This window comes from Hordeum vulgare, chromosome 7H, assembly GCF_904849725.1.
Source record: "Hordeum vulgare subsp. vulgare chromosome 7H, MorexV3_pseudomolecules_assembly, whole genome shotgun sequence".
NCBI lineage: Eukaryota > Viridiplantae > Streptophyta > Magnoliopsida > Poales > Poaceae > Hordeum > Hordeum vulgare.
Window position 1 is genome coordinate 502,355,906 of NC_058524.1, and position 11,794 is coordinate 502,367,699.

Below are 11,794 nucleotides of genomic sequence, written 5' to 3' on the forward strand. Positions count from 1 at the left end.
GTGGAGTTGTTCCGCACACCCATCCTCAACTTGGCTGCCGCTGCCAAGATAGCCGATTCCCTTCAGCCGACTGATTCAGAGGCTGGCACGGGGATCGAGCAAATCCGCGCCCTGCTGCACACGGCGCAGCAGCAAAACTCGGCGGTCTCCCAGTCGCACAACAGGATCCATAATAGCTCTGTCCATGCGAACACGCATCGGTCAGTTCACAGCCCTGGTTCTCATCAGCGACCCAGGGGAGGCACCGTTCCATGAACCCCGAAGATCGTCGCCGTTCACGCACCCCTCCGCGGGGTGTGCCCTACGGGCCCCGACATCATGATGATCGGCGTTCAGTCGGTGACACTTACGATCCAGGGCCCAACGCGAGAGGGCATATCGCCCAGCGGAGGGTCGACAGGGGCCGAGCCCACCGCGATGGTCACGATATTGACCGTCCGAGTGGAAGCAGGACCATCGTTTTTGGCCCCGAGTGTTTCAGTCGAGCCATCCGTTCGGCTGACATCCCTCCCAACTTCCGATTGGCGACGGGGATCAGCAAGTTTACAGGAGAGTCCAAGCCAGAAACGTGGCTGGATGACTACCGAGTGGCAGTCCAGATCGGAGGAGGGGACGACCATGTCGCCATGAAGCACCTCCCTCTGATGCTCGACGGCTCAGCGCGAGCGTGGCTGAACCAATTGGCCCCCTCAAGCATCTACAGCCGGGCAGATCTGGCCCGAGTGTTCATCAGGACCTTAGAAGGGACGTGCAAGCGCCCTGCTGGCCTCGTCGAGCTCCAGCACTGTGTCTAGAAGCAGAATGAGCCCCTGCGCGATTTCATTCAGCGTTGGACGACCCTCTACCATACGGTGGAGAACGTCACAGAACACCAAGCAGTCTGCGCTTTCAAGGCAGGCGTGCGGTATCGGGATCTGTACCTGAAGTTCGGTCGAACAGGCGACATCTCCATGAGCAAGATGATGGAGATAGAGGCACGCTATGCAAATGGCGAAGAAGAGGACCGCATCCGTAGCGGCAAGCACAAAACAGTCGTCGATGGAGATGGGAATAACACTCGGAAGCAGAAGCAGAAAGCTCCGTCCACTCCGCAGGCAGAAGCCGCAGCTGTTACCAATGCCAAGTTCAAGGGCAAAGGGAAGGCTCAGTTCACCCCCAAGAAGAAGCAGTTCAACAACCCCATCCTGGACCAGCCATGTCCGATCCACACGAAGATGGATGAAGAGGGCAACGCCATATATCCGAAGCATACCACTCGACAATGTCGCCTCCTGCTTCAGGGGTTCGGTGAAGGACAACCGAGTGAAAAAGGCAATGAACAGGATGAGGAGGATAAGGAGGATCCGTTCCCCCAAGTCCATGCAACACTGATGATTTTTGCTAACGTTGAGAGCAAGAGTCGACTGAAGCTGGTGAACAGGGAGGTGAACATGGCCACGCCGACCAACCCCACGTTCCTCAAATGGTCTCAGACTGCGATCACCTTTGACCAGTCGAATCATCCAGCACACGTGCCCACCCCAGGGAGGCAAGCTCTGGTCGTCGACCCGGTGGTGGAAGGAGTCCGACTGCGCAAAGTCCTCATGGACGACGGTAGTGGTTTGAACATCATGTACGCTGACACTCTCAAGGGGATGGGCATTCCGATGTCCAAACTCAGCGAGAGCAGCATGCAGTTCCACGGAGTCGCCCCTGGACGAAAGGCCAAGTCACTCGGCCAGATCGCGTTGGACATTGTTTTCGGCTCCGACAAGAACTTCCGCAAGGAAAAGCTGACGTTCGAGGTGGTGGACTTCCAGAGCGCTTACCACGCAATTCTGGGCCGCCCGGCGTATGCGGGTTTCATGGCCCGCCCATGTTACGTGTACCTGAAGTTGAAGATGCCAGGCCCGAAAGGTGTGATCACTATCACAGGCAATCGACAGCGGGCCGAGGAGTGTCTGCAGCAGGGATCAAGAATCGCCGATCAGCAGATGGCTGTCCTCGAGCTTGACGAGTACAAGAAAACGGTCGACCCCGCTGACTTGATGCGTTCGAAGAAGCCAGCTTCGGAGTCCGCATTCGAGTCGGCGGGAGAGACGAAGAAGGTCAGCATCCACCCGACGGACGACACCGCTGCCCCGACGAACATCTCCACCACCCTCGATCCTAAATAGGAAGCCGAGCTCATCCAATTCCTCCGTGAGAACTGGGACATCTTCGCATGGAAGCCTTCTGACATGCCAGGTGTACCCAGGGAGTTGGCTGAGCACCGACTGCATGTGGATCCCACCACTCGGCCTGTTCGAGAACGCCTGCGATGGTCCGCCGCGCACAAGAGGAAGGCAATCGGAGAAGAAGTGGCCAAGCTTTTGGCAGCCAACTTCATTCGCGAGGTACACCACTCCGAGTGGCTCGCCAATGTTGTCATGGTGCCCAAGAAGGACAAGTCGCTCCGAATGTGCATCGACTTCAAGCATCTCAATAAGGTCTGCCCAAAAGACCATTTTCCGCTCCCCGCATCGATCAAATTGTCGATTCGACTGCGGGTTGCGAGCGTTTGTCATTTCTTGATGCCTACTCGGGCTATCATCAGATCCGTCTGTATGGCCCCGATGAGTTAAAAACCGCCTTCATCACCCCATTCGGGTGCTTCTGCTACATCACTATGCCATTTGGTTTGAAGAATGCAGGAGCAACCTTTATGCGCATGATCCAAAAATGCCTCCTCGACCAGATCGGTCGGAATGTGGAGGCGTATATGGATGATATCGTAGTCAAGTCACGCAAAGGTTCCGACCTGCTGACTGACTTGGCAGAAACATTCGCCAACCTTCGTAGGTACGATATCAAGCTCAACCCCGCCAAGTGTTCATTCGGCGTTCCCAGCAGAAAGTTACTCGGTTTTTTCGTTTCCGAATGAGGGATCGATGTCAACCCCGAAAAGATCGGGACCATCGTCCGAATGGAGCGGCCGGTCAGAATACACGATGTTCAACGGCTCACAGGTTTCCTAGTGGCTTTGAGCAGGTTTATCAGTCGACTCGGCGAGAAAGCACTTGCTCTGTACCGACTCATGAAGAAATCAGATACTTTCGAGTGGACAGATGAAGCCCAAGTTGCATTCGACGACCTCAAAGTCCTACTTTCCACCCAGCTGGTTCTTACTGCTCCGCTCAGTAAAGAGCCCCTTCTTCTGTACATCGCGGCTACAAATCAAGTCGTCAGCATTGTTCTCACAGTCGAATGAGAAGAAGAAGGCAAAGGATACAAAGTTCAGCGGCCAGTGTATTACGTCTCCAAAGTCCTGACTCCTTCCAAGCAGAGGTATCCCCACTATCAAAAACTTATCTACGGGATTTACATGACTGCGAAGAAGGTGGCTCACTATTTCCAAGACCACTCGGTGTCCGTCGTTTCTGATGCTCCGTTGTCGGAAATCCTCCACAATCGGGACGCATCAGGCCGAGTGGCGAAGTGGGCAATGGAGATGTTGTACTGTGACATCAAGTTCGAGGCCAAGAAAGCTATAAAGTCTCAAGCTCTTGCTAACTTCATAGCATAATGGGTAGAACAACAGCAACCGACCCACATCTACTCGGCTCATTGGACAATGTTCTTCGATGGGTCCAAGATGTTGAACGGCTCCGGCGCTGGCGTTGTGATCATATCACCAAAGGGCGACAAACTCAAGTATGTGCTGCAGATACACTTTGATTCCTCCAACAATGAGGCGGAGTATGAAGCTCTCCTTTATGGACTGCGCATGGCCATCGCACTCGGCGTCCGTCGCCTGATGGTCTATGGCGATTCGGATTTGGTGGTTAATCAAGTGATGAAAGAGTGGGACGTCAGGAACCCCACCATGACCACATACTGCAATGCAGTGAGGAAGCTCGAGAAGAAGTTTGAAGGTCTAGAACTCCACCATGTTCCGCGACTGAAGAACCAAGCGGCTGATGAGTTGGCAAAACGGGTCCACTCGGAGACCAGTCCCGAGTGACGTCTGCGTCGAGCACCTCCACCTCCCCTGAGTTAAAGAAGATCCTTTCACAGAGGAACCAGTACGACCAAAGAGCTTGACAGATCCGACTGAAGTCGACGTACCTGTTGTGGTTGATTTGATCATGGAGATTCTTGCTGTCATCCCCGATTGGACTGTGTCGATCATTGCATACATCCTGAGGCAGGAATTACCAGAAGACGAAGTCCAAGCCAGGCAGATCGTCCGCAGGTCAAAGTCGTTCACTGTCATTGATGGCTAGTTGTACAGGGAAAGCGTTTCAGGCGTTCTTCAACGATGCATCTCCCCTGAGGAAGGACAGTTAATCCTGGAAGAAATTCACTCGGGAACCTGCGGTCATCACGCCTCTTCAAGAGCAATTGTCGCCAAAGCATTCAGAGCTGGCTTCTTCTGGCTGCAGGCGAACGAAATGGCTAAAGATATGGTCGACCGATGTGAAGGCTGTCAGTTCTATTCCAACAAGTCCCACAAGCCAACATCTGCGTTGAAGACAATCCCTCTTGTTTGGCCGTTTGCAGTATGGGGATTAGATACAGTCGGTCCATTCAGGACATGCCAAGGGGGATACACACATCTATTGGTGGCAGTCGACAAGTTCACAAAATGGATTGAAGCCAAGCCCATCAAGAAGCTCGACGCCCTAACGGCCATCAAGTTTGTCAGGGACATCATCTCCAGATTCGGAGTACCTCACAGCATAATCACGGACAACGGGACAAACTTTGACTCGGACAGATTCAAAGGTTCCTGTGCAAGCCAAGGTATCCGAGTGGATTTTGCATCTGTGGCGCATCCTCAAACAAATGGACAAGCAGAGCGGGCGAATGGACTTATTCTGCAAGGTTTGAAGCCCCGGCTCCTGCGAGAGGTGGGACATGCCGCTGGCGCATGGGTCACCGAGCTACCTTCAGTGCTTTGGGGTCTCCGCACAACCCCGAATAGATCTACGGGGCGATCCCCGTTCTTCCTCGTTTACGGAGCAGAAGCGGTCCTTCCGAGTGACTTGCTTCACAATGCTCCACGAGTCGAACTCTTCTCCGAAGATGAAGCAGAACAAGCAAGGCAAGACGGAGTGGACCTTCTAGAGGAGGAGCGCGAGATGGCACTGACTCGCTCAACCATTTATCAGCAAGATCTGCGGCGCTTTCACGCGTGACATGTCAGGAGTCGTACATTCCAAGAAGGCGACCTGGTGCTCCGAGTGGATCAGCAAAGACCTCACAAGTTGGCTCCCGCCTGGGAAGGACCCTTCATCATCTCCAAGGTGCTGAACAACAGAGCATACAGACTCTACAACATCGACAGGGAAACAGACGATCCGCGAGCATGGAATGGAGATCTCCTGAAGCGCTTCTACACGTGACCGTCGAGTGAAGCAATGTAAAGAACAAGTATTGGTGAAATAATACAAAGCAGATCGAGTTTTTGCAGATTCAAAATTCTTCCGCGGTCGCAGACTCCGGTCTAAAAAAAAACTTAGTTGCGATCAAGAATCGCCTAAGTACTACCTTTCTCCGAGTGTGCACTAAACGTCGCACTCGAGGACTTAGCTGCGATCAAGAATCGCCTAAGTATTGACTTTCTCCGAGTGTGCACTAAACGTCGCACTCGGGAACTTAGCTGCGATCAAGAATCGCCTAAGTACTACCTTTCTCCGAGTGAGCACTAAACGTCGCACTCGGGGACTTAGCTGCGATCAAGAATCGCCTAAGTATTGACTTTCTACGAGTGTGCACTAAACGTCGCACTCGGGGACTTAGCTGCGATCAAGAATCGCCTAAGTATTGACTTTCTCCGAGTGTGCACTAAACGTCGCACTCGGGGACTTAGCTGCGATCAAGAATCGCCTAAGTACTAAATATCTCCGAGTGTGCACTTCACGTCGCACTCGGGGACTTAGCTGCGATCAAGAATCGCCTAAGTACTAAATATCTCCGAGTGTGCACTTCACGTCGCACTCGGGGACTTAGCTGCGATCAAGAATCGCCTAAGTATTAACTTTCTCCGAGTGTGCACTTCGCGTCGCACTCGGGGACTTAGCTGCGATCAAGAATCGCCTAAGTATTAACTTTCTTCGAGTGTGCACTTCACGTCGCACTCGGAGACTTAGCTGCGATCAAGAATCGCCTAAGTACAAATTTTCTCCACGCGTGCACTAACCGTCGCACTCGAGGACTTAACTGCGATTAAGAATCGCTTAAAAAGAAAGCTTCCTTCGAGTGTATCTCACAGATCCACTCGGAGGCTTAGCAGACCCTCATTGAGGCTCATGTGGATGTCAAGACCACTGACAATTACATGAGTAGCAGACCCTCATTGAGGCTCATGTAGATGTCAAGACCACTGACAATTACATGAGTAGCAGACCCTCAGTGAGGCTCATGCAGATGTCAAGACAACTGACAATTACATGAGTAGCAGAACCTCATTGAGGCTCATGCAGATGTCAAGACCATTGACAATTACATGAGTAACAACTCGCTCCGAGTACGACCTCACAATCGCACTCGAAGACTTAGCCGCGATCCCGAATCGCCTAAGTACTCTATTGCCTTCGAGTGTATCCTACAGATCCACTCGGACACTCAGCAGACCCTCACTGAAGCTCATGCAGATGTCAAGACAACTGACAATTACATGGTCCGCATGTTTGCCATTGGCTTCACCAAGAAACGCCAAACAAACACCACGAGCCAAAATCGTATCAACAACTCTTTGGCAAAAGAAGAGAAAAAGATTCGATTCAAATTCAATGTTCACCTAGGGGTAGTTGGCTCGGTGTAGATCAAGCTTATCCACACCGAACCAAGAATGTGGCGGCCAACGGCAGTGGCCAAAGTTTCTTACAACCAACACTCGGCATACCGAGGTAAAAGTTTTCTCAAACGTCGTCAGGACTGGCGCTGGGACTGGCAGGCTCTACGAACGTGTCGAGGTCGATCCCGTCGGCAATGCGGGTGGCGCTCTCAAGGAAGGTCTCCATGAAGTCTTCGAATCGAAGCTTTTTCGTGTTGGCAACCTGCAACGCCTTCAGCTTCTCTTCGCGCGCCTCCTTGCAATGCACTCGGACCAAAGACAGAGCGACGCCCGCACCACAGCGAGCCGCAGACTTTTTCCACGCCTGCACTCGGTTCGGGACCTCCTCCAACCGAGTCATCAAGCCTTCCATCTCGTGCCGAGACTCGTCTTCGGGCCAAAGCTCCTTGTCAATTCGGCCGACGACTTCTCTCAGTCGACCAATGAAAGGTCCAACTTTGCCCAGGCGAATGTGCGCTCGGAGCAGATCTCGATTGGCGTCCTCGCCGAGTGGAATGTTCTCAAGAATCGACCGCTCAACGTCAGCCGCTTCAACCTCCGCGTCCATGCAAAAATCTGCAAAGACATGACAAGCAAACAGTCAGCGCAGAATGAAATGCACAGTCCACAAGCACTCGGAAAAACAGAACTTACCACCGAGAAGCGCTATCATCTTCCGGGCCCAGTCACTGACGTAATTTTCCTGTGCTATGCACCGCCTGTTCAACATTTTCATTTGCCCCATCAGTTCCGTCCTTTGTTTCCCCATTTTCCCCACTTCAGCAGTCTTGTTTGCCTCACGGGCCTGCTCCAAGGACTTTTCTCGTTCCACCAGAACATCCTTCATACCAGCCATTGCAACCATTGCTGCATCCAGTTCACCAGCAAACTGAACCTTTTCAGCCCTCAGAGTCTCGTACGCTGTCCCCATCTCGCAAGTTTTCTGCAGGTCAGCGCCAAGAGACGGTCAGACAAATTCAACAAGGACAGCAATAAAAATTCTAAGTTCTTCAGACCCCTACCGACACAAGCAGTCGACAGTGGTCTCGGGGACTACACCCAGTGGGTTCACTAAGAGTGACCCCACTGGTATGAAACTCAAACAGGTCCGCCCTATTGAGCTACATGACAACAAATAAGCCTATGAGGCTACTACTACCCGACCTGAGTAAAATTACTCTCGGGGACTCATCCAGTAGGTGCACTCCAAGTGCCCCAACTGATTAGCATTCGAACAGATTAATTTTTGATCTGATCAAGTTAAAGAACATGCATAAAGACAACTGCCGGTGCAAGCACTCGACAGAAGTCTCGGGGACTACACCCACTGGGTTCACTACGAGTGAACCCATTGCAAAAAATCATACGCTATCCGAGCACACCCAGTGGGTTTCAAGAGGAAAGTAAATACTTACTAGCCCACTTACTCAGATATCGTCCCGCAGTTCCAAGCTTCGCTTGTACAAGGACGCGATGGAGTCGTACGCCTTCTTGGCTTCTCCAGCCATCAGCTCCGCCTGCACCACGGCCCCCTTGGCAGCTCCCACCTGATCTTCTGGGAGGCGCTGGACGTTGTACTCGACAGTCGACGGGCCCAGCATCGTAGGAGGCTCCTTGGGCATCCCAAGGCCTACTCTAGTCGGTTCAGCAGCAACCAGCGCCGTTTCAGTCGACGACATCGCCTCAGTCGGCGGCGCGTCCATGGCGAGAGTAGCAACCGGCGGAATAGCCTCAAGGACAGGCACCGCAGCTTGCTCAGACCTCCCCTAGTCGCCCTCCTCCACATAAATCACCCCTGAGGGAAACCCGACCGAACGGCGTGAGATCACAGGAAAAAAGGCAAGACCAAAGACAAAATTCATGATGCAATAATGTAAACTCTCGGAATCGCTACGACGCACCTGGCTGGGATGTGACAACGTTGTCCATGTCCATGGGATCGTCCCCCTGGCGTACCGGAGAGGTGGCAGAGGTGGCAACTCTGTCGAGTGAAATTCATTCGACCAATAAGCAGGAGTTCAATCAAATACCGGAAGAAGATAGAAAAACCATGCACTTATGTTGAGGTGACGGGAACTGTGACCCTCATCCGCGGCAGAGCCTTCCGAGGCTTAGATCCACTCGGTTTAGCCACCTTAGAGGGCTGACCCGCAGGTTTAGCAGCAGAGTCCCTGGTCCTCTTTGTGCTCCGAACGTTCGAAGCCACGGGAACGGCTGGCGAAGCACTCGGTACCACAGGAGCAGCTGGCGGAGCTGGCGGCGCACTCGAGGATGCTGGAGGAATTGGAGGAACCACAGGTTCATGACGGTGCTTAGTCCGAGGCTCTAGCGGTGGAGGTGGCGAGTTCTGCTCCTCATCTGCCTCTTCTTCTTCTGCGGACTCCTCTTCCGTCTCCCCACTGTCGGAGACGTACTCGCCGCTCTCCACGCTGCCCTCCTGGCTGCCTTCCTCCTCCTCGGCCGGATTCCCGTTCGAGACAGGAGAAAACCAGTTAGTCCACTCCTCCACAAGATACAGTCGACGACATCAGACGTCAGACAGTGATTCAAGGAAGCAATAAATCTAAGACAGTTGTGTACGCTCGACAAGTTGTACTCACTGCGTTTGGAGGAGGGTTGTCCGCCTGGAAGGCCTTCACTCGCCGAGCTCCTCTAGGGTTTTCGCAGGCGCCGGTGATGTTGAGGACCCACGACGCCACCATCTCCCCGGTCACGCACTCGACGTTAGTCCGAGTGGAGTCCTCAGGCCCTGTGTAATGCCACATGGCGTGGTCTCGAGCTTGCAGAGGCTGGATACGCCGACCCAGGAAAACCTCCAGCAAATCTATGCCAGTGACTCCCCTTCGGACGACCTCTACAAGCGCATCGACCAGAGGCTGGATCTGGGTTTTCTCCGCCTTTGTGAGCGCGAGTTGCCTAGGACGAGCCGGTCGGTCTAAGCTAAAAGGAGGGAGTCCGGTGGTAGCATTCGGGCAAGCAACGTCCTGGCAGTAGAACCATGTCGACTGCCAGTTCCTAACAGATTCACTCAACCGCAGAGCAGGATAGCTACTTTTACTTTTCTTTTGGAAGCCTAAGCCTCTGCAGAGCTCGAGAAGGTGGGTTTTGTCATCCGACTGGCCGAGTCGTTTGATGGTCTGGGATCTAGCAGAGAAGATATGTTTGAAAAGCCCCCAATGGGGAGGACAGCCGATGAAACACTGGCACAGCACAACGAAGGCAGAGAGATGAGCTATGGCATTGGGAGGAAAATGGTGGAGCTGCGCCCCGAAGTGGTTCATGATACCTTTGAAGAAGGGGTGAGGAGGCAGAGAGAAACCTCTGTACACATGGCTCGGCAACAAGACGCGCTCCCCCTCCCGGGGCGCCGGCTCGGTCTCGCCTTCCGCCGGCAACCTCCACGACTTGTGCGCAATCATCCCATGCTCCACCAACTCCAGCAGGTTCTCCTCCGTCACTGTGGAGGGGAGGAAATCCCCCTGGATCCACCCCGCCGGTAGCGTGCGCTGCCGCCGCTGGGCAGGAGCCACCGTCTTCCCCTTCTTCTTCTTCGCCTCTAGCTTGCTAGTCTGCCCCTTTGTCATGGCGAAGGTTGCGGATCCGCGAGGGAGAAGAAGAAGGAAAGAGCTTGGGATGCGCAGGAGGTGGCGAGAGAAGCGGGGCAGGCAAAGGCAAGTTATCCCGCGAGTGTAACGAAAAAAACCTCACCGCTGAGGTTTAAATAAGGTTCCGACTGGGTCACTGGCAAGTGGCCCCGAAATCTTATCCCCCGACCGGTCGCGGCGATGTCAGTGGAGAAGATGAAGGCGCGGGAATCGAGGCGTCAGGTACTACTCGAGCGCGATGTCGTCATCCCCACTGAGCGCGCGGCAACCGAAATTTGAGGATCCCGGAAAATCCGCCGCTGTCAGTTGACTGGTCACGTCAGAAGATACCACGGAAGCACTTGGTTCCCGACAGTTCGCTTCACAAATACTTCCACTCGGATCATTGGACAAAGAAGACAAAATGGATCGAGGCAAGCAACGCCAAAGTCGCATCCGTACGAGTCGGATCCATACTTCAAACATCGCTTCGTCGTTCCAGCCCTAATCCATTCGGGGACTAATGATGGGGTCATAGTCCTAGGGTAGGGTCATAGGCCTGCCCTATAAGTCCTACCCAAGGACTACCCTTCATAAGGGATAAGACCCTTAGTCAGTTCCGACTGTCTTATGGACTTCCCATCATCCAGTCGGTAACAAATCCTCCACCATCGAGTCGGAGATGAGCATTCGGAGTGTAACAAACTAACCGACTGGATTCCACTCTGTGCATCGTAACCCCCCTAGAGGGAAACGGTCGTACGTTTCCATGTGCCTTTATTAGCATTTAAGACATACGTTACCTGTAACGTAGGCATTTATTCGCCACTACTCCACCCTTGTGCACCGAACCGTTGTGGAGGGTAGCGCACTCTATATAAGCCGCCCTCCCCCACTGGTGCAGGGGTTAGCAATTCACTGTAATCCATATTCCACTCGACAACAAGCTCCCAGAGCACTGAGACGTAGGGCTATTACCTCCACCGTAGAGGGGCCTGAACTCATACAACCTCGCCGTAGCTAAGGCTCTGCCCATCCTTTCGTACCCTACACTTCTACTGTCAGACTTATACCCACGGCAATGACAAGAAGACAAAGGAGCAGATCAAGAGGGAACATGAAGCATCGAGCTTGCGGGACAAGATAAATGCCATGGTGCAATCAAATGAGTTGATGCTATCGAAGTCTCTGAAGACAAAGATAGAGTTGGCTGAGAAGAAGGCACGACATAAGCAAGAGAGGTGGCAATTGCTCAAGGACATTGAGGAGAGAAGATCACGTGTTGTTGAGAACAAAGCCATGTCCAACCTTCTTGTCGAAGAGAATAGGATCATGACACTGAACCGCAATGACATGAACGACATCAGCAAAGAATGGCATGATATAGGAGAGACATCTTGAAGAGGAGGAT